Here is a 26,372-nt window from a genome sequence, read left to right on the forward strand (position 1 = left end):
GTCTTTTTTTTTCTTTTGGCGTATTCGGAATAAACGCATATATAATATGTGGGATGCAAGCTTGTTTGTATTTTTGATCGGGAATCTATCGAATATAAAATTAAATATGACCATCGCATATATTATAGGTTCACATGCATGGAGTTCAATAAAATTCGAAATTGAGGAAAAACGTTTACATATTATTGGAAAGTGTTTTGTCTCATCATGCATACTAGCATACTATTTTAAAACAAATACTTTACTCTTATTATATATAACGCATGTCTTTCATAGTGATGCTAAAAGGTACCTAAAAAGTTATTTAATAAAATGGTCTTACAACAATAAATTATGATCGTAGTAAAAGAAAAATTATAAAAATTCGATATGTCAAAAGTGTAACAACTAACTCCGCTCTCCCTTATATGTCAATTTATTGAATATTTATAAATATAAATAATAATGTGATAATGTTTAAATAATAAATATATTATATTAATTTGAAATATTTAATAACGAAGTATATTGTACTAATGCTTTGTGAATTATTTAAAAAGAAACTATATTTTATAAAGTATTAAAATATAACTAAAGTTCTATGACTAATTTTTATTTGTTTTAAAATAATATTCGACGAAAAATGCATTCATCTGTGCTTTTCGTGAATATTTAAAAAAATACTAACTCTTTTAAAATTAACAGTTTTGGTTTTTGATTGAGGAAGTATTTTAAATTATAATATATTTACTGAAAATATAATATTTAGGCATAGAATTGTTAATATTGTTATTAGTTTTGGTATTTCATCAATTTTAGACATACTCGTAATACAATTCTGCATGTTATTCAGCGTTTTATACAATTTAATTATCTTAATTATATTATTTTATATTATATTAGCTATATTGTATACAATAGTTAATAGCACACTCTTTGATAAAATATATTTTAGTTACTTAAATAGCAGAGTCCATGGATTCGGTTTACTCGTCTTGGCCGAAATCCAAAAGTTAAATAATTATTTTTTTTTTTTTGTAATTTCAGCGTTCAGACTTAAATCAGTTATACGGGGACATACGACAACATTGGTTATTTTTCGTAAACTAAGTAAATTTATAATTTGTCTCCGATGTATTTATAGCAATATAAATTAATAATTTTTTTAATTATTATTGCGTCTTGTATTTTAATTTTTAACTAGTAATTCGACGAAGTGGAAGGAAAGAAGACATGCGATAGCTAAATGACTTGTTTAATATATTTTTTTTTAAACAAATAAATATACTCAAAATACCACAAGTTGTGTATCTATGTTATTATAAAAGTTATAATATCATTATCTGATATTTATGCTCATATCTTTAGAAATAAGCAACAAAATTATTTTTTGATTTGTCTTCAACTATAAAAGTGTTATTACAATGTTTGCAATATTCTTATTTCTCGATTTCATGTCACCTATATCAGTAAAATTATGGGTTTTAATCAACGTTTTCATTCTTAAAACTAAAGATATGAGGATATCTGTACTCCAATAACTGTGCACAGAATAAGAAGATCTTTTGTGTTTTTGTTATTGTTATGAAAACTCTCTCGGGGCAAATAATTCATTGGGACACGGTAGCGCACAAGACCTACTACATACAAAAAAACATACTCTCTCTACACACACACACACATACACACACATATATATATATTTAGGTATATATATTATATACATTATACAGATTCAACAAAGTGAGAAAATACGAGTGAGAAAGAAAGAAGAGAGCGCAGTAGAATAAGTAGCAAAAGCCGGATTTTGCACGAATTTGTTTCATGCACCATCTTTCTCCTCTCATTCACCCCCTTAACTAACCACCACCCGATGCTCCCTTCTGCCATCGATAAGAACGTAACGGTCAGATTTTATCCCTGGCCCCACCGCCCCCGAGGGTACTTCCCCCTTCCCAGACAACTTCATCCTACCTCTCGTCTCCTCGAAGTTCACTACCTCTTTTCCCTTACTCACTTCCAGCCATCCATAGTGTTGAACTTATTTTATGACTTTATCGATTCCACAAGCTCTCTGTGTGTCGTTTTGCGCCACACTCCACCGTTTCTTCTCTAGACCCCCCCCTCACCAACCCTTCACGATCTTCTCTCCTACGGATACAGCTTTATACTTCCATACACGATTACTTTCGACACACAATTGCACTTACACATACAATCACCCTTCTCTTCTACCCTATGACCATTCTATATTTTCGAAAGACGTTAATGGCCATCGTTTACAGAACGTGTGTAGACCAGAAAAAACAGAGAAACACCAGATTATGATCGGGCAAGATGATCTTTGGGAATAAATTCGTTCATATTGCTTGTTGTTTTTCGTTTCTATTGCTGAATTCTTATTTTTAATCTAAAAATACCAAGCTTATAATAATAATAATAATAATAATACCTTTATTAATGATACGTATAAATCAGATAGATTTTTTTTAACGAATCAAGATATTTTATGTTGACTAATATAAAGCTATTAAATTATAATGAACTTGTTAATCTAAAATTGAATATATATGGAGAGTTGAGAATTATTTTTCCCGGTGGCTACCATAAAATGAGAGCGTATTTAATAATTTAGACTTAATCGGGAAATATGTCTACACATATATTAAATTACTGAAACTTATTAACAGTATCGTATGCGTACAACTCAAAAATACTATATTATTATATTTTCTATTACCTATCGTTTACCGAATAAAATTAGCATAATCAAACGTAGGTAATTATACATTACTGTAGGTATTTATATACATTTATAATGTAATTATTTTATTCATTTGTCCTTTGCTTTGTATTATATTTCCTGAAAACTTTAGGAACATCAGATTTCCATAATTTATTGTTGTATGGATAAAGGCATGCTGAGATCATTCTAATTATATTTCACTCATATTAAAATATAACATATAATTGAGTTATAAACTATAGTATTATGTAATATGTAAAATATAATGTTATTGTAGTTGACAATATATGAAATTCGATTTTAATGAGTTGACTATAATGTATAATAATAATTGTATTTAATAAAAACATTTAAATTAAATAAAAAATAAATAATAAGAATATATCTGGGTTGTATGTATTTTATGATCATATTGTATCTTCTACATCATTTTCTATTATATTATTTTAATGTTTGTAATGTCAATATTTTATTATTTGTCGGTATAACGTCAGTCGGACATTTTACCTAAATAAATGAAAACATGATTTTAGTATACAGGTCATGCGTATATTGTCTAAACGAATCGTTTTTTGTAGTATAAAAAATTTGAAAGAGAAAAAGGAAGATCTTGATGGGAGAGAAAACCCATGGGTATAATTCAGTTGGAGAATATATACTTGGGAGACCACGCTCAAGTTCCCTACATTGGAGTACCTGCCAGGACTTATTTCACCAAATAGGCCCCATTTCTATTCCGTTCCAGACACTTAATGCTGTTCCTGGTCAGACTAGATATCTACTTTAGTACTCAGCTAGTACGGAATAATATATATTTGCAACGGTACCCGAAAAAAACGTATGCACAACACGTAGGATTAAACGATAAAACTCTTAACATTGAATTATATTTATAATTATCCGGAAAACAATTTGACGTACTATTTCAGGCAACTAAAATATTCGTTACTATTGTATATATAATCTTTTCAAAATTAAAACTCTATGTTATTCTTATAACTATTATTTCTATTAAATAATAATAATTCAATAATACCCCATTAAAATAGAATAAGTCTTTAAACAAATATCGAAATAAAAATAGTTTTTTGACTACCCTGTCATAAATGTCGAATTGGAAAAAAGTTTACTTAATCACAGTTTTAGAATAGATTTCCTTTTAAAATAATTCTCATGAAAAACTTAAAATAAGCGTGCCATTTAAAGTTTAATAATTAATCTTGCAATTTCACAATGATTAAATAATTTTAATCCATAATTTTAAATTTAAAACAAAATTTATAGTTTTTATACTATACACATATGGAGAATAAAAATATATGATATTATTTAATATTTAAAAATAGATAATATTATATTTGTAAAGTGATATTGAGTTGAAAAAAATACGTTTTTCTTTCTGAACAAATCAGCGTTACCTTTTAAATTAAGTTTATACTTTAATGCTTAAAAATCGAAGTAATATATTTAATGTGTACCAAACTTATCGGTTAGGTTAATTTAAAGCTAAGTTTTTTATTCATTATACTTAAATTGTATCCTAATATGTCTGGACAAAAATAAGTCACATTTATGGTTTTTTTGCTGTGTTATCGATAACCCAGTAAACACATCAATTGGAAATGTCTGATTGTAAATTATTTATGTACACTTATTTTTTATGAAAATACGTTGATAGTTAGTTATCGTGAAAAGTAAATACGTTTCGACATTTTTTTGTTGAAATGACTGAATACAATCTTTCAATAAGTGACTTTATCAAATCAAATTTCCGTATAATTTTTGTGTATCTCGACAGGATTACAAATAAATCCTATAGTACAGTTCTTTTTTTAAGCACGGTTTAATCCTTAATGTTTACTTCAGGGTTTTACTATCGTCAAATATTATGCATAGTCAACTTGAATTATATTGTTTAAATCATTTTCGCAATAATATTGTAAACTACGTATAATTTGTACTATTATATTGAGATAAAAAGAATATTGGAAACGGCATTTTTATTGAGACTTTGCCGTACAAAGTTATTTTTTTGTTAACATACACTAATATTATATATAATTTCGGGTGATCATAAATGATTCATGAATGAGATAAGTTCATTAAGATGTATAACTGCAGGTATGGTATGGATGATATAAAATACAATTTTAGTAACCAAACGCAATATTAATAATTAACTTATTATATTTTTTTATCTAAACCTACAGCCATTCGGAACGAAAAAAAAATAAATGATTTGTGAATCTGTCGCCTTGCCAGATCCGGGGACGAGGGCAATAAAATATCCTTTGGCAAAGCGCAATCTGGGTCGGCGTCATCGCCGCCACCTATGCCACCATATTATAACCGCCGAACCAAAAATCCATATCCACCGTCACCCGGTGCGTTGTATGTACTGGTGTGTTTTCATCTTTGTCCTAGTACCATCTGTGCACGAGCGGTAAAAATGGTAAAAAGAAATATACAAATTGCCAAAAATCAACATTTTGTTGTGAAATTCCGTGTATTATTGAAACGAATATGCATATGGACGATCAGCGAGCGAGTAAATGCAATAGTGTAAGTGTAGGTAGGAACTATTTCCCATTACTTCCCAGAAAAGTCAGGCATGCTGAATAAAATAATTTTGCAGGTATGCCGCAGTATAGTTTATGAGATTAAATGAAACATGTATTCACGTGGTTATTAAACATGTATTGTTGGTTTTTTAAATTAAAAAATAAGTTTTGTTATTATGCGTACAATTCGAGTAGATATTTAATAAATTTAACTTAGTAGTTATGTTTTGATTAAAACTGAATGTATATACTATATAGGTAGTAGGTACCCAATATTCTCGCGTAATGTATGTTTCATATGATTATATTATAATGAAATCTCAAACAACATACAAATTAGAGAAGTCATGAAAAATATCCATTGTAGCTACCTACTTATTTTTAAAGGTTAAATAAAAATATACCTAAAATACAAGCATACTTAACAATACCTTACATATTGGACAATGGATATTTCAATTTTAGCGATATGCAATTTTTAATAAGTATAACCATTTTATTTTATGTATTAAAAATTTAACCAATCCTATTGCCCATTTCAATCCATCTCATCAGTAAGCAAAATTTGAAATTTTTTTATAATGAAATATTTTTATAAATACTTAATAATTTAGTTTTGTATATTGTATTACATAAACTTACCTTACAAATAGTTCTTTTCGTAGTTCATAAAAATGTTCTAAAATTAAAATAAAAACATAATTATTAGTTTCAAATGTTACAAAATTTGCCATCAAGTGATAAAACAGAATCTTTGTATGCTAATTTAAAATAATAACTGTTATTATTATAATATAGTTAACACTTATAATAATATAATGAGTAATGACACACTCATATGTAACGCAACTAGTAATGGTGATTTGAAAATTATGTTCAGACTCTTTTTATAATGTATTCAATCTAATTATAATTTTAAGATTACTTTTCGCTGTTAACTATATAATACATTTTGAAAATTTTGACGAGTCCAAATCAAAATTCAAACGAGTAATTAAGTAACTTCTAAGTTATTAATGTATATGTGTTAAGTTTAATAGTTATTTATAAATTATAATGGATGTACATAAAATATAAAAAAAGACCCCTAAAACTATTTTATAACATATCATCCTTAGTATTAATATTTAATAAAATATTCCGTAGACCTATAATTTATATATTAACATTAACATTTTCAGCACACTCGTTAATATTTTATAATATAGGTACCTAATAAAAGGGTGGTTCTCAATCGAAACAAATGAAATAATGTATTTCTACAGAAAACGCATTAGATTATAGGAAAAATCTAAGTACTTGAAATTCCTTTGATATACTTCAAAATTCAAAAAAATTAAAGTTCATTTGAAAAATTCCATTGTTAATCGAATACAATATGGTGGTTTTCATATTTGGTAAATCACTGTGCATAGGCGTTATGATCTTATAATATTATACAATTATATATGTACATCAATAACACTTTAATCAGACTACGATGATAGTGATAACAAAAATCTATTTACTATTATTATTATTATCATGGAGAATTAAAATAATAAATAGGAACACAATAATATAATATGGAATACGTAGATATTTAGGTTGGATATCCAAAAAACTTTTTTTTTTAAACTGACTTATTAAATTTTGAATTTGAATTCTTTATACGGTTATTACTTCTCTAACCGTATTTTGACAGACAAAATAAATAATAATAATATAACATAGTAAATGTAATGTCCTATTGTCATTTGGAAAAATGGTTTTCTCATCTGCCACCGACTGGGAGTTTTCGAGTATAAGGTCGGGTCGATTTGAAATCGATCATGTATACATAAAACATAAATGCTATATACGTATAGTATATACAAATCAAAAATGTTGATATATTTTTTTTTTTTTTGAGAACCTTATTTGTATTTGATACCGGGAAAAAAAATATGGTAAAATATATAAAAACAAAAGTTTTTTTTTTATTTTCTCGTGCGATTATTATTGAAAACAATAAGAAACAACGAATAATATTAAAATACAATATATTTTCTACGAACTAAAACTGGATTTACAGATAACATTTGTTTCGTCAAGGCGATGAAGTTTTTCAACTTGTATATTATAGAAGCTATTATCTAAACAATAACTATTGCATTTCCCACGAGACTATTTGTACTTAAAATACTTATGTGTGTATTTAATAAATGTGTATCAAAAATTCAGACATTATTTTAGTATATTTTTTTTTTTTAGTCACGGGAAAAACTAGATTTGTTTAAATTAATATGATTTAGTTGGCTAATAATTATTCATCATTAAGTCTTTGCTAACTTTTTTTACAGAAAGGTGGAATATACACCTGTATCCGTGTGACATAATTATTATTAAAACGAGTAAAATTAATGTTTAAAGTATTAACAATTAACATTAAAAAGTTATAAACAGTAGATTGTCATTATAATTATTTATTATTAAGAAGTAGGTAGAAATTATATTATATCTTTTACAAAATGATATTTTAGTTTATGTTATACTAATCAATGATCACTCAATAAGATAAATGAATAGTTGACTTATTTTGGTCAACGTTTGGTTACTGTCCAGGAAAAATACAATATTATAAAGTAATAAGCTAAGAACCATTTACCAATAAATACAATTTTTAAAAACCGTTTTTCACATATTTACATTTTTCAATTATAAAAATGTTTAAAAAATACATTTAAAAAAAAAAAAACATAATTAACTTTTCAGCCAAGTAATGCATTTTCAATAGAATGATAATATTAAAGAAATTTCAGCAATTTATAGATCAAACATATTCATTCAATTGAATTATATTTTATACTAATGAGACACTTTGCCCGCTTTTATCCGTGTGCATATTATTTTTCATTCGTACCAGAAAACTTTTCAACAGATTGAATTTATCGAAACTGTCCGTGAGTCATGACATGAAGATTGGACCAAAGTATAAATAAGTTGAAAAAATCAATTCATTCGAAAAATAGAAAACGGCAGGTGCCGCAGTAAGAGGTTCGAAGTGGCAAATGTAATCAAAAAGGAAAATTACTTGAAGTCTGATCTGCAGCTATAGTATACAACAAGCCCGGCCGAATCTTAAACAGTCCCTTTCGGTTTTATTTTGTCAGTTGTATTCATATAGTATATATGGTTATCGATTACACTCGTGGCACACCCGTCCATCGACCATCTCATATTATTATAAAACTTCAATGTTACGAGTGTATAAATTATAGCCCATTTAAACGACGAAAATGTTTTATTTTTATATTTTCTTTACACACGATAATGCGATGCCTTCGACGATCATTCAGTATGGCGTGTCCGTGTACGGGCGTGAATTTTTTACGCGTAATTTTTATACTATACGTCGTATTATTGTAGTGTGTTATACAATAATATAATACCCGAACACTCGGAATAATAATATACAACAATATTAACGCGTGTCGTATGCAGATTTGGCCCGACGCGTACTTACCCACCCACAAACCCATCCACCACTAATACGAGCGACTTTTACGCAATAATCGTGAAACGCGATTCGGGTGCAATTTATACGATAATCGCTGTATACACCACCGAGTGAGTGCGAGAAAGGGAGAGAGAGAGAGAGAGAGAGAGAGACATTATCTCGCCCCATGTTGTTGTTATACTTAACCTTTTCCCGATGATTCCGGGTCAGCCTTGGGGTAGGTGGTCGGGGCACTATTTACCTGGACGCGAACATGCTACAGAGTTGGTTTTTATCCGTGTGCCCACTGCCCGCCGTTAAATTAAACGGTAATCAAGCAAGATGGATCGCTCACGGCAAGCAGTCATATATTATATTATATTATTATTATTATATACCTAATATATATATATATATTATATATGTATATGTGTATGTGTGTGGGCGTGCGCGCGCGCGCGTGTGTGTATGTGTATGTGTGTGTGCAAGTCCGGACACGCCCGCATAATGTCTTAATCGTTAAAAAGTCGCCTGGCCGCAAACTAACGCGTATTTGCACGCGCGCGGTCGGCTGCCCCAACGGTACATGCTATTATTACATGATATTATTATAAATAATACGCAGCACACGTATTGGATTATAATATTACAATATATTATGGTATAGGTGCGACGCCAACGCCGCCGCGTTGTATTATATCGGTCACACGCAATCAGATCGGCCGCGGCAAAGGAGTAGAAGAGCGTGCGGACTATGATGATGAAATATACGCGGTCACTCACCGTATAATAATAATAATATATTACAATACAATATAATGTGTGTGTGTGTGTGTGTGTGTGTGCACTCGGTATATATTTAAATTTCCGCACACCTATTACGACGACCGACGATGACGACGACGCATGTGTACAGGTATATTATGGTCACACGCCGGAGGTACGACCCTCGAACACACAGGCACGGGGGGCGTGGAGGTTTGGGTTGGAGGTGACGGGGGAGGAAAGCGTATATTATATACGTACACGAATGTATATGTATATGTATATTATAATGTATGTACGGTATGGCGTGACCGGAGGCGTGCGATTTATCATGTCCCGTTACACACTACCACCGCAGACCGCGATCACAGTGGTGCACGGTAGTGGCGGAGGTGGCGTGATGTGCGTGCGGCGCGGCAGCAGCGGCGGAGATATACGCGCGCGCGCTAGTTTTGTTCTTTTTTTCGAAAATTTTCCGGTTTTTCATAAACACACAAACATATATATATATATATATATATACTATTTATACGCGCACGAAAAACGGTGGGACGCGGGTGATAGTAATATTTTATGAGGGCCTAGGGTGGCGAATGAAAACGGTATAAAATAAAAAAAATAATAAAACCAGAACCCAATTCCACGCACATATTATTATTATTATTATTATATACCTAAACCTATACCACATAATACCTATCGTACACTCCTACTTACAATAATACTAATCATAATAATTACGATAACAACGACAACACGATATGAGCGTACCTATAAATATAACATCGTATTTTAATATTATAATGTGTATAATAGGATTCATGCGATCATCGTCTGCACCGCTGCCGCTGTGGGATTCCATCGAAAACGCCCCCACGGATTCATTAAGTTCACGCGGCCCGTTGTCGTACCATCGTATTGTTATTCCACCACGCCACGCCCTTACAAATCGTTCGTTCGCCTTTTGAATTATTACAACAGTATCGAGAATGACGAGTAAGAAGAGCTGTGCGTTTATGGCAGGGAATTTTTTTCGTCTTACCGCGGAGAAATCGCTCGCTGTCTCTGTCGTTGTAGTATCGCGGCTGGTTAGGCACTTGTCGAAAATATTCACGATGTATTATTACGAAATGGCATGTTTTGTTTTCGCGATGCGATAGCAATGACGATAACGTTGTCTCGCATAAACCGACCGGGGAATCGATATCATCCGGAAGTAACGAAATCCCGGTTACAAACTCATGGGCACCGCCGCCGCCACCACTGCCAAAACCGCCGAACGTAAACTGAGGTACACGAAGAGAGGTAATGCCGAATTTCGGGCTTTTATGTTAGATTCGGTAACGGTGGTAAACGGATCCCGAGCGAGTTATATAATAATGATATAATGCTATACGATGAGTTATTGTAATTAATATCAATTAAGTATTACCATCGGTTGACGATTTTGGCTGCTCTTAAAATAAATAATTTATTCACATATAATATTTATTTTTATTTTTTTTGTTTCATGTATAATTAATAATATTATAGTCGATGCGTTTTGACACTAAAGTAGTGATATATGTTTTACAATAGATATCCGAACGCACGTAAGCCAAAATTAAGTGTACGATAAAGGATTATCTTTTATACACAATAGTCAATAACGATAAAATGTCATTAAGTTGACCGACACAACGTATGTTTATATATTTTGTAAACATAACAAATTTGCATTCAGTAGAACCAATCTTGTGTTGTTACCTAGCTTTAACCTTATTTTAATCAATTGACCTGATATCAAGTTTGAAGATAAGAATATTATTAAAGCAAATTGAAGGATTTAATTGATATATTATAATATTAAAGTGATTCGTGAACATTTTTGTAATATTTAAAATATATTTAACTTTCTATGATCAAAATAATAAAAATATCAATAAAAGTTTACGATATGGGAACTTGGATAATTTTCTTACCTTTAAATTCGATAAAAGATTATTTGACTCTAATTCATCAGCTAATATCATAAAATTGATTCTATTGAACCAAAATTGTCTCTATTGTACGTTTGTATAAGATGGAAATAATACATCCCCATGCCGCTTTGTCTTTATTATTACGCACGCTGCTTTAATATCATGACGCTAAAAAAATTCAAATCAAGGTTAACATTAATAATTCATCGAATTCTTTGCTAATGATAATATCCATAAATTACCAAGTCAACATTACACAAAACGGTCGTATTGTATTTTATATATTAAAATAAAAATATATTAATTTTTTTTTATATATGTTTTTATATTTTTATTTTATTTTGTTTTAATCGGTTGTACGAACAACGGAAAAACAAAATATGTATCGATAACACTCTAGGTGACTGCCAGCTGAAAAAATAAAACAATTTTGCATCGGATCAATTTAAGCCATTTAAGGAAATCGATAACCAATAGTATTTTGTGAACAATTATTTTTAAGTCATGATAGTTCGTTTTTGTTTTTAAAACTTTTTCAACATATTCCATATCACCAATTAATAAGACAAAAACTGTCTAAAAATAATAACAATTTTATCGGAAAACATAAATTATTACCTTCGTTTCTAACACAACGCTTATTATTTAATATGAAATATCCGAGAATAGACTGTTGCGTGAATACTTAACGAAACAATATAGCATTACTGTATACTGAGAAATATCATAATACACTCATCGTGGAAATCGCATATATTTACGCATTATTGGGTTCAAATTCATAAATTTTAAGTAAATGAAAAATATTATTCCTATGACCTAAGATCAAATTTACAAAATCGAAACGACTACGATGATATCAAGACGTATTTTAATTTATAAAATTGTAATGTATATCATAATATTTACGTGTACAAGAAATTATGTTTTCTTTACTGTGTCATTTGTATACGCGGAATACAAAAATGTATAGAAAAATAAAAACGAACAATATTTATCTAATTATAATTTCGTCATTATAATGCAAATGGCATACATGGGGCATGTACACTAGGAAATATAATGTATTTTAGAATAATATATGATTTACCACAGTGTTTGATAGCTGCACGAAAATCTATGGGTTGGTCGGCCCAAACACCACCCCTATAATTTTCTCCGGGGAGGAAGTCACTGCTTCTTATCGCTGCAGCGCCCAGCGATCGTGTAGATTCGTATCACACACAAAAAAGTACTACTCACGTCGGCCAAATTATATACAAGAGCCTATACGTAATATGCGTGGCGTCCAATTTATTATATTTAACTTTAGTTAACAACTACTGTACGGCTGCCAGACAGCACATAATATACAGAGAATTAAAATTGCAATTCATTGAAACGGATTTTGTAAAACGTTCATGAAATAATCTTAAAATATTGTAGTATAGTGATCATCCAATACGAAAGTATTGAAAATTTAATACAACATAATTATAAACGAAAGTATTTCGAAAATAATATACAATATACGTGTCCCTTTAACATTTTTAAACAGATCATATTATAATATATAATTATAAATCTAAGCCCGAGAGGACGGTCTTAAACAAATGTAAAATATAACTTTTTGAGCACAACTTTATTACCCGTATGTTTATGCTATGCTTACAAAATCGATTGGAAATTTAAATTTGACTATTAATAGAATGTTATATTGACATTATTGGTAATTTTTTATTTTTATTTGAGGTATATCAGCGGTGACTACGAGGGTACAAGGAGGGATTTTGGTTACACAATATATTATAATAATATAAAGTAATCCGAAAATATAAAAATAATATACTATTATTTTAAAATACCAAAACAATTAATCCACGTTAATGTTAAGGCTATATTTTCTACCACATGATCGTATGATAAAAAAATAAAAATAAATATAGAAATCAAATCAGAAAAATAAATTAGTGATCGATCTAATGATAGAACTAAAACTTCATATCCAGACTCTAAATCAAATATTGATATTATACCCAGGGTAGTTTTTAGGGAATTAAAAGTTGTATAAAATAATAAAAGAATTTGAACATAATAAATTGATACGTATTTGTATACGCATAATATATTTTTTGTGTAAGTGTGGGTGTGTGTGTGTGTGTGTATGTGTGTGTTGTGTGTGTTTGTATCACACTTATATTATATGAATGACGACATTTTATCCACAATTTGTACACCATCCCCTTCCCATTTTAGGGCTTGTTATGTCTACGGAGATACAATATAAAGGTGGACACTTTAGTTTACAAATTTAATGAAAAAAGTATCATAATATGACTACAATACGATAGTAGTAAATATTAAATGTCTTAACACCATTAATCATAATAACAATGCGTTTCACCGTAGTGAAAAACTATTGCTTAAAATATTATTACGTTTTCATTTCACTTGCAGTCGTGATAATCGAATAGAAATACACACCGTCAATCATGTGTTGTATGGTTACACACAAATTGTTGTTGGAACGTGATTGAACTTGAAGTTTATTAGTTTCCCGGTTATTGTTATTATCACCGTTCATAAATCATTACGAGTATAACGATTAAAATAATAAAAGTAATCGTACATACCAAACCGTCGTGACAAAGGACCAGCCGCTGTCATACCAATACTATAATAATTTACGAAAACGACGATCGATTTACTTGTCTCCGCTATGATTATTTTGATAATTATTGTGTTAGAACTATAGCAGATGAAGCTAATTCATACAAGTTAATGATAGACGTTATTATACAATATCGTCACCTAAGTATGTACTCTAAGTATGAATTAAAACGATTTTGAGAAACAGACTTTTTGTTAGAAGTATAAATAAACATTAATCTCATAAACTTATTATAGTCTCATTTATATAAGTGTGTGGAGAGAAATGTATATATATACACACGGCTACGCTGTGAAAAAAGAATACGACAGATATAAAAAACTTGACGAAAACAAGAAGCTTTTTTCTTTACGCCTTTTGTTTTTTTGCGTTTCCTCTGCATCCGTGCCCAGTGCTACCAACGTATTTGTTAAATGTACCAACTACAATAGAAATAATGACATTTTTTTATAATATCTTAGAAATGTTCGAAGTATATTTTAATTGTCAAAAAAAAACTGATATCAATTGATATTTTTGAGTTTATAGTAAGAATCTGATTATAAAACTAATTTACACACAGCTTCACAGAAAAATGATAATCGATAAATAATATATATTGTAAAGTTATACGGACTTTTATAGTAATAATAATTGCTGTTTCACGATTTAGAAGTCGTGATTAAAAAAAAACTTTTTGAGTACCGTGATTTAAAAACAGAAATTCGATTTTATGTAGGTACAGAAAATAGAAGAATAATTGAAAGTATCCAACCTATACATAAAACGGAACGGATATCATTAAGATGGGGTGGACCGTGATTTGCGTATAACATTAAACTCACTGATTTAAACGAGACTAAAATGTTACGTGGTGCAAAATATACTGTGTAGAACGTGTAGGCACAACTCTGGTAAATGTAAATTGCGACGAAGGGGAAAAATTGAAAATCGTTCCCCAAAGATTACATGCTGTAAAAAGAGTAAAATATAGTGGCCGTAATTTCAGAGCAGGTACAAGAATATACGAATTATTTTTGGACGTAGTTAAAGTGTCCATTACAGCTATTACGAGCGATAAAAAACTTTAATTATGAAACTTGAAAATAATATTATAATATATAATACAAACTATGAAAGCCATTTAGGATACCCGCGGGATAATTACATAGCTTTCACTATTCTGAAAAATCACGGGATTTGGTAAGCTTCAATAAATAACTATGTAATGTACCTACATGTAATATGTAAAACATACATATGAATTTTAAATTATATATTTTTATTAATGTTTATAACGTGAAAAATATTTATTATAGATATTATACAGCTTAAAAAATATAAAAATAAATAATTGTGTTATTGTGTAATACAATTGAAATTGAAAAATTATTAATCATTATAACCGGATGCCAACTTGTATATATTGCCTAATAATTGTATTATAACTTAAATGTGATTGGAGCAAATTACTAAACAAATATTTCAGTCACAATGTGATGAACACTATTAATTCTGTTAAATTATGATATCGCATGTGCATAATATAGAAATTAAGGGTAAAATTGTAAGAGACAACTTACTGGAATTGACCGGTTATTCTCCCCTTTAAAGTAACTCCGACACAAATTGACACAATATCTCTCCAAATCTCGTTCGAATTTGGCAGTCAATTTAACAACCATTTTGGATAATAACTGTAAGCCCAGACCACAGTGACAAGGATCTACCGATTTAAAACTTTCAATGTATTTTAGCTATTGTTACAACTACCACTAAATTACTACCTCATTCAAACAGCGGGTGCATGGTAATCTGGACGCGCGTTGTTTGACTTTTCAGGTGTGATATAGCTATTATTTGTTGAATAGTATCGGCTGTTACGTAGCTTTTCTGAATACATATGGCTTTTCTTGTGCCATAAAAACGATTGTAAGTATTTTAGATTCACACCACTTCATACATATAATATTAATCACGTAGATCAATCGCTAATAATTTATGTCTATTTATATAGGTTTAGAATAATACGATTATTTTTTTGAGGCAGAACACTCGATGAAATAATAATATACAAACGTAGTTTTCTACATTTTTTTAATGGCTTTCCAATTAAAGTGTATAACTTCAAACAAACAATTTGAGGATTATTGGCTCACGAAAATTCGTTCATTTGAATAAAGTAAAAAAAAAAACTGATCATTAAATTTGAGTCAAAAGTTCAAAAACTATGTGAACTGATAAGTGCATATTCTATTTCATTACGAATAAGAAAAATAGACAGCATTTCACCAGGGTATGATATTTTTTTTTATTAATTGAATTATATTGAGATGTTGATTTTGAACTATAACAATAATTTATAAAGAAAACTAAATAATACGTAAATACAAGTCAATTCTTAGTAATAACTTACTATTCATGAATTACGTAAGTAGTTAATTAACTTTAAGTTAACCTAACCTAAGTATTAAGGATTAAGGTGTTTATACCATCATTTTGACAAAGTTATTATAAATTTTGATTATATAAATCGGTTTAAACATTATGTATTCGTCGTTAAGGACGTAGTAAAAACATAAAAAGCGCCATTTACCATCTATACTCTAAATAGTAATTTATTATAATATTATAGCATGTTTTGTTTTTAAATATTAATACTGTAGATCAGGAATTAGTTATATTATATTATGGTAAACAATTTTAAAGACGGGATCTGTCATCAGAAATGAAGGTACGATGAAATATTTGTCTTGATAAATACTAACGGGTAAATGATATAAACCTGTGATAGAAATTGATCACAAAAATAGATTTAATTTACACCAGCGGTCGTAATATTAGTGGAATGAATCTAGCGTATGCGCATACTCCACGTTATAGTTTATACAACAAAAGAAATCGTGGTTAATAATATTCTCCCCTAACGTGTATATGTTTGAATAAAAAAATCGAATTTTTCATTTTCAGAAAATAATAAAATAATGACAAACAATAATCTGATATTATAAATTATAATATATTATTTTTGTCCTGAAAATCATAATCTATAAACATTCACGGGGTGTGACTAATGCGAACGTATACATAGGAACCGATTTTTATTGTCCACCAAAAGTCGAACAATAGCTGATAATAGTATACAACGCGGCAATTGTGGCCAACCGACCAGCACGACTGGCAAAACTTTCAAAGGTCCAATATCATATAATTTGTTTTTTTTTTTTATTTACCTTCAGCGGCTTTCATATAAAAACCAATACGGCTGATATAAATATATAATAATATATAAATTCCATCTCTCTTGTACTATACTATGTATAATATATAGTATATATTATTGTGTACACGATTATTCTTTTAAATTATATTTTTATCGTTCACCCTTTAAAAAGGTCACGAACCTTTCGAATACATAACACTACTACAGCAGCAGTACAAAAGTTAATTGTGCCAAGGGATACATAGTGTATATTTTGTCAAAAACAGATAAATTATTTGCACTGGCTATACAATTCTACGTATACTGCAAACCATAGTTACATATTATAGTTATAGGCTTATAATATTATAACATGATAAATATTTTTTGTCACGAAAGAAAGGGTCGATAAAAAAATAAATTGACTAAATATTATAGAAACATATTTCAATTTGATTGTGTTTCCCAAACACAATTAAAATAATATTTTGGTATGATAAGTATTTGTGATGAGAGTAATAATTTTTATTCATTTCAGTCTATTCTAAAAACAGAAAAAACAAAATAAATTGTAATAATACATAATATTATTATAAGCGAGTCATAAAATGTTTTACAATTTATAAACATACGTATGCGTTGTCGTATGAACTTTTAAAATACCACCCACTACAATGTATTAAAATTAAAATAACAAAAACTGTGTTTATAAAATATTTTTATTTTCAAAATATGTTTTGAAAATATTCAAAATATTTTTAATACATAATTCTTATAGTAACACATACATAGATAAAATGATATATTATTTATGATCAGTTTCTTGTCGGTGTCTATTTATATCCAAAAGCTTTGAAAAAAAGTAATTGAAAAATACTTTCGTGGTCAAGACTTTTACTTGCTTACGATTTATTCAACAGTTCGCCGTTTTCTCAAAAAATACTCAGCGATTCAAGGAAAAAAAATACCTGTGCGTATTAAAGTACAATCTGCGTTCGATATTGTAAAATATATATTATATTGCGGAGGTACTGCATAATATAAAACTTTTGTACATCCTACGGCGAGAAAAAATAATAATATTTTCTACACTAGAAGAAAAAAATATGACTACAAATAATGGATAAAATAAAATTTCGATTGGGATCAGAATTATTATACATAGATTAACATAGACTTTCAATTTGGAACTCTGTTAGATATAATATCTACTGATTGATGATAATAATTTTTGTGGATAAATAAATGTTAATACCAAATTGTCGATTAATTCATCGTACTGAACTAAAATTCTGAGAACACGATTTGAACGTGCACAAAAACTAATGTGCGTAACGAGTGTTTCGACGCGGGTAAATATTTGCGTAACAATAATAATAATACATATCCAAACGCACAATATTATGATTCATTTCAACGTAATCGGCGATGATGGTAAACGAGATATAATTGTTGTGGTTAAATTTTAATTTCCCATCGGTTTTACCGTGTCGATGAGCTGTGGCAGTTTTAACGGCAAATAAAGAACAAATCGATTTAGTGCGATTCAAATATGTATAATATATACATAAATACATAATAGATAATATCATATTGTGCAAACAGTTATCGTAAAATATCGAGAGACATGACAGTCGTGGTACCATTATCAGCGTCGACAAGGGTGTTGTTGTGGACGGGTTATAAAACAATAGCAAATTGTCAGTGAAAATAATAATAATAATAACAAATCAGGGGGGGTTATGGTTGATTGAAGCCTTAAATACAATTTTAAAGATACTGTCTGCTGCTGCTTTATTGGTTAATTATAAAATTATGTGCGTAATACTTCATTTGTTAGCTTTCATTACCTAGCTACTTATCAGAATTTATATTATGTCCAATATGTTGATAGTTTATCATATTTTGTACTTGGATATGAAACATAATAATTATTTTTAAAACGCATTATTTTAAATTTTATCATTTTAGTTTAATATATTATATTATCGAAGTACTGTCGCTAGATGGTTTCTCCATCAACTGAACATGTATTTTAATTATTCTACTAACCCTCATACTTATTGTACATTCATAGTACATTCATATTTAATATATTCTATGTTTTAAAAAAATGTATTTATTATATTTAGCATCTATATTTTAGCTACTTCAGTTCATACTTTATAGTAATTTGTGATTTTATACTGGTATATTTTTATTATTAAAAAAAAAAGTATAAATAATCAAACGGAAATATCATGTTTCCTATATCTTATATAGTGTTGTAGTATAAATAAAATATATCGATCTGTTTTAATTTGGTCAATAGACAATAGTATATATATAAATCTATTCATATAATATCTAAACTACTCTATTTATTACTTTTTGGAAACTATATATCTCATATTACTGACACTATCAGTAACATAATATGGTCAGGACACTAATATGTATACTTATCTAGTCAACATACTTTATTAATTAGAAATAAATGTACATACCTTATATATGTCTCTTAATTTATGAACGTTCGTGACAGCAATAACATTCGACTATAACAATAAAAAATGCCAATAAAAATACAATTTGGTATCAATATAACGATGGATGTGCAAAAGAGAAACTATATACCATAGATAATAGTTTGTAATACATATATTATATCATCTATACGCCATATACACATTCAATACTATGACTCAACATGTGTTACAGTGTCAGCGACCGCATGACTGACAGTGGCTATACTAATATTATTGTAAATAATAATTATTATGATATGACTTAAAGGGGATCAGTACATTTTCCCGACATTTAATTGCCCGATACTACACTTGCCTGACTTAAAGGTGCATAATATTCTATGTAAAATTCTCTTTTTTTGTCGTTCCTAAAAACACCCATTGAAATAATAATAATATGCGATATTTTCGTAGGCCTACATTTTCAACCTACATTTTTGGGGGTAGTTATGACAATTGATTATTGCAATAATGATAAAAACCGCGTCATCTGCACCAACAAAGGTTTTCCAGAGACGTTTAATTGGAACCTGGCCATTAAACGTGCTGATAGTTGATGCGTGGGAGAATGAACGAGAATGAGATGTTCCGCATAATATGAAAAATTACATTTGAATAATACTAATCGGCCATCCCCGCGTATACGATGCCATTATTCGTGTTTTCCAATACTATAGTCGATTTATAATGTATTGTATTATTCGAGTGTTTTGATGTACCCACCTAACTGAGAAATATATTAATACAGTGTGCATGAAGTTGTATACAGATTTGTCGATAAAACTAAGTATATATATCATAGCCGGAAAGCTGTAAAGTAAAATGTATTATTAACAATATCGTAGTTGTCGTTCGCATATTTCTCGGGGCTGAATAATTACTATAATACATATTATATAGAATCTCTCTCATTGATCACAATTAATACTTCACGTATATATTATTATTATTATTATAAGGAAATACTCTGAGTAACAAATAATTTTTAACTATATACAATTTATACCTGAAGACCGACAGCATAGAAAACAAATATATAAATTTATTTTAAAATAATGAAAAAAATAATGACTCATACGCATGATCGTTTATAATTATTACTATATATATACTACCTAGCTGTTATCTGTTAATTTATAAAATCTAAAATATTTCATAATTTTATTTTTTATGAAATTTTTAACCACTAGTTATAAATTATTATGATTATGTTTATATAAATTTGAAATATAACAGGACGATATTTAATACAAAAAATAAATTTTAAATCTATGATCCTTCATAAATATAAAAATATCTATATGCCTATCCTTGTGGCTGACGAACAAATTTCACTAATACAAGTTTCTTTCCTACAATGCATTTTAACTTTCCCAATACGATTTTAATCGAATTTATCAATAGAAAAAGCAGTTTATAAAATACAAATTTTCATTAAAATAAAATGTGCTTTGTACTTAATTCATGTGTATTATGATCTACAAATTTTGGGGTGAAGTCTGCACACACTAGAGTACCTATGTAGTACGCATACACTGCGGTATGTTTACAGCACATTTAATGGAATTACGTAGCATTTTAATCTATGTGTAAATAAACTTTTAAATTTATTTTTTTTTTCAAATAAAATTATCTCAATGTTTTAGTTATACGCAGACAATATAACCATATAGGTGCATGCTGCCAAAAACGAAATTGAAAGTTTTCCTTATTTATATCTTTTCTCTTGATTATATTCTGTTTTAATACATATTAAAACTGAAATGTCTTAGTTTAATTTTTAATAATGATATAGAATACGTTGATACAATTATATGGTTTAATGACAATAGAAATGTATAGAGCACATAAAACAGAAAACATATTAGTAAGCACTATGACTGCGATATAATATGTAAAGATATATTATATGACGGTACACAATATAATATACTTTTAGGTTTCTTTATTATAAGCTCAAAACTGTGAAACAGGTAATATTTGAGTTCAGAATATTGTTCTACCACAGTTCATTACCTACCTACTGTGTATACGAATGCATGATCATCCGTAAACAACGATAGTATTAAATATTTACGCTTTAGTATGAATAGAATATATACTATGATATAATATATATCTCATAAGAACTCACATTTAACAACAACAAAAAAGTATACATTATACTTATAAAATTTCTACTTATAAAAATAAACGTTTAATAATTTATTCTTTACGAAAAGAATATTGATATTTGAGAAAAAAAAATCAACGGTTTTTGCTTAAGTTTTAACTATTATATACTCAATTATTAATACAGGAAAAAATATTTAAAAAAAAAATAATAGTAATAAACGTTTTTTAATCCTTATATCTATATGTTTATCGTTTCTAACTAACGTTATTTATAATTTCTATTTAAATAATAATTATTCTACCGCAAGAATATTCTCGAATTAGAGCCGATGATTCAATTTACTTATAAAAAGATAGGCTACATGTAATTTTTTAGTAGTACATACCTACCAAATTAATTTTCATTGATAATAATTGAACAATAGCGGTAAATTAACAGAAATTACATAACTATATATATATAGTATATACTTATAACTTATAGGTACATCCAAAAGTTTGATATTAATTTATATTCGTAATGTAACTCCAAGAACATGATAATATTATATTGAACATGACAATATATATTGACCCCATGTCAATGTCATTTATAGAGCGGTTTCTTGTCATTTCAGTTTGACCAATTATATGGCGAAGTTGATGATAAATAGAAGAAAAAAAAGATTAATTTTCTAAAATCCTCTATCTAAAACATTGTTAACTGCTTAATTTCCTATCAGCTGAGTTATAGCAGACTCTGACTGTAAAAATCGTTTTCCTGGAGTTATTTATTTAATTAGTATATTTTAAACAAAATATTTTTCCAATCAAAACTGTTATAGTTTTTAAATATAGATAGGCGAAAATGTAAAAAAATAATATGAATAGAAAATAAATTGCTTCTTTGCAATAAAACCAAAAATCTGTAACAATTATTTGAGCCAGACCAAAAAATAATATAAATAATATGTAATAATATAAAAAATCTATTTTACTTTAAAAACAATACAAATAATTTTAACTTCAATACATTATTTTTTTTTAAATACTTAATAATAAATTAAATGATATCTTTTTTTATCTTTCTGATAAATAGGTTTTGTTTATAAGTTATATTTCATCTTTAAAAATATAACTACCGGAATTTTTCGATTTATTCATTTTGTGAAATCGTTATTAGAATAATATGTTTTATTACAGTCAGAAATAAAATATTGGCCATTAATATATTGACACAATATTATAAATCATTCATGTTTATATATAAGTAAACTGCAATATTATAATAGCAATATATAGAAGACGCCGCTAATAAGACTCGCGGATTTAAGGTTCAGTCGCTTATTAGACCCAAAATCGTCTAGAACGGTCCGGACGTGTCCAAATACATTATATAAAACATTCGGTTATAAGACTCCCCACTTCTTTTATAAGACGTAAATTTCGTAAAAAAAAATGTTAAAAAATAAATATTGTTGGTTAAAATTTATAAATAAATTGGTTTTCAAAAATTACATATTTTTGGATTATTTCTGGTTTTGATTCATGCTTTATATAAATATAATGTGTATATGTACAACCAATTTATCGAATTTCACATTGTTTGCAATTATCGTATAAAATAGGTATGTAATAAATATTAAAGTAGATCAAAATTAAAGCAAAATATATAGTAAAATAAAATTCATAAATATGCAATTGAACAATTTTTTTCCTTATAAGATTCATTCGGTAATAAGACTCACTTTGTGCTGGTCCCAAAGTGAGTCTTATAAGCGGCGTTTACTGTATTCATAAACTACTACACTTTGTGACATTTATGCATGTAATAATCTCATACATAAACTCTCATACCATTAATTTTCAAAACGCTGTGTTTAATTCAACATAATTGTATTTTATTCTTGGTAAAGTAGACAATTGAAAATACAATTGAAAAAGTAAAATATTAAAAGCGTAGTTATGTACGACAAGTCCCATAAACCTATTTTTTATATTAAATTTTCTTAAGTATGGGCTTAGAATAGAAATATATTTTAATGATTATTAACGTGTCCATGATCAAATTTTTTGTATTGTCTAATACTTTTAAAGTTAAAAACAATTTCAAATTTCAAGTTATATACCATTAATATTTCCATCAAAATTTAAATTTAAAAAAAGCTAATCACCTGATAAAATATTGTAACCAAGTGTGGTGTGTAATTGAAAGGATTTCGGACGAATAAGTTAAAAAAATAAATAAATAAACGAAACAAAGCAAAAACTTCATAGAATAATAGATCAAGTAGTTTGGTGCTTTTATTAAAAATAAAAGATAAGGATTGTAACATTTACTTAATTTTCATGCGAATAAAGCATTAAAACTCAAATATTATACATAAATGCTAGCTGCAACCATTTCTAGAGTTTAATCAATTTTAAAGTATCGATATTATTATTTTATCATCGGGAATTAAGATACCAATCAGTAAATGATCTTGCAAACATAATTTTCAATTTAATAGCTTATCGAGTAATTAATAATAATAATATAGTGATTTCTATAATAATTTCTTATAGCTGGATTTTAAAATTAATAATATTCTAATACCTAACTAACATACTTTATAAAAATTATTGTAGCTTAGTTGGTCAAATAGTTTATTAATGCTGTTTCTCCATAGTGAATTAATTTAATATGTATGATGTTAGTACTTAGGCCATACAAATTAATTCAAACATGAATGTATAAAATACACAATTAAATAAATTATTATACTGCAAATTAAAAGGTTGAATTATCAAAAATAACAATATTTAAAGTAAATATGTAATATTATACTATATAGGTATTAGGTACAATAGTTTTTTTCAATCTAATATTTAATATACAATTTTTGAAAATTATCGTATATTATTTATAATTATAAATATCTAAAAATAAAAGTTATTATTTATGCATTTGTTTGGATATTCTATTAATTTGATTTAGATTTAAATTTATAACTAATAAATATGATTTATTATTTATTAGCATAAATTGTGTATTTCAGTGGTAAAATAAATTTACATGAAGAATTCTAATATTTTTACTTTCTTTATTTTTAATCAAGTAAGTATGGCAACTGAAATTAATGAAGTCTGAAAACTTCAAGAATTTTTGTTAAGTAGGAAAATGATAAAAATGTAACTCAGTTGTAAAGAGTAGGTGGATAATTAAACTAGCTCTAGCATAAAAATATATTAATGAGAAAGATCCGATATCACACCCAAGTGGTATAACGATTTGAATCAACAAAAGCGTCGGCGTGAACAGTCCCAAAATTTCTATTTTTAACTTTTTTCCAAAACTATTATAGCTAAAAAGTTGGTTGATAGCTCATTAAAAAGGGATTTTTAAGTTGGTACAAAATGTGAGATTAAAAATTTAAAAAAAAAATTATTTGATTTTTTACAGTTAAAAAAAAAGGTATTTTTAGCTAGATTTTCATTTAGCGTTGTAGATTACCGAAACTGGAGAACGGATTTTGTTATTTGGGGTCTTGTTAGATTCACATTGGCTAGGAGAAGTGCTGTGAAGATTTTCCAGAACTTTATCTACAATCATTAGCTCACTACAAAGCTATAAAGCTGAAAAATATAAAAAACGCCAAATAAAATGTGTTTTAATTTTTTTTGAAGCTTTGTAATAAATTAACTATAAAAGATAAAGTTCTGAAAATCTTCACTACACTTCTCCTAGCTAATGTGAATCTAAAAATATTCCAAACAACAAAATCCGCTCTTCGGTTTCAGAGATCTATCTCACTAAATGAAAATGAAAATAAAATACATTATACATACACATTGCATACAATTAATAAATTTCGAAAAATTGAAAATCAAGAAAGTCTACATGCCGATCTCTGACTTGGCAAGCGTTTTTAATTGAGTATTTAATATAAATTAATAATTATATTTTAGTGGTGGCCAACATGAATATTTTCACGAGCCACGTGGATAAATACTATGATAACAAGAGCCAATTTTCTTATAAAAAGGTACCTACATGTTTTTATATTTTGATTAATTTTTTAAAATGTATACTAACATTTTAAAATTAATAATAATAATAAATACATTTTTATTTTATAAATCAAACAATAGCCGTTAATTATTCCACCCTTGCTTTATTATATCAAAAAATTCCCTTATAATAATTGGAAAACAGGCTCCTCAAAACCAATACGTATATGTACATTTGTTTTTGATTTGTCTAGGATTCAGCTCGGAGTATGGAAGAAAATACTGCACACTAAGTACAATAAACTTTCTAAATAACATACAGACTTATTCTAACCTAATCTAATTTAACATAAGATAATATAAGTGCCAATGAAAACAATTATATTATATCTGGTAAAAATATTGCTTAGTGATCTTTATCACATTTTACCTTACAATACACGCATATGTAATGATCATAATAATATTATAGATGAGAATA

The 26,372-nt window shown here is 27.9% G+C and overlaps 1 protein-coding gene across 5 annotated transcripts in view; it reads right to left on the reverse strand.

The window, feature by feature from the left end:
- LOC132928856 (uncharacterized) overlaps positions 1-26,372 on the reverse strand; it is a 154,237-nt gene that overhangs the window by 99,456 nt on the left and 28,409 nt on the right. Inside the window, exons 2-3 of one of the 5 annotated variants that reach the window (XM_060993773.1) lie at positions 19,787-19,837; positions 5,929-5,965 (exon numbers count right to left, since the gene is read on the reverse strand). The gene's annotated coding sequence lies outside the window, so the exon portion shown is untranslated. Of the gene's footprint in view, positions 1-5,928; positions 5,966-11,469; positions 11,490-14,081; positions 14,104-19,786; positions 19,838-26,372 lie in introns of those variants that run through there. The other 4 variants (XM_060993777.1, XM_060993774.1, XM_060993776.1 and 1 more) reach the window with 4 other exon arrangements.

Source organism: Rhopalosiphum padi, chromosome 4 (genome assembly GCF_020882245.1).
Source record: "Rhopalosiphum padi isolate XX-2018 chromosome 4, ASM2088224v1, whole genome shotgun sequence".
Taxonomy (NCBI): Eukaryota; Metazoa; Arthropoda; class Insecta; order Hemiptera; family Aphididae; genus Rhopalosiphum; species Rhopalosiphum padi.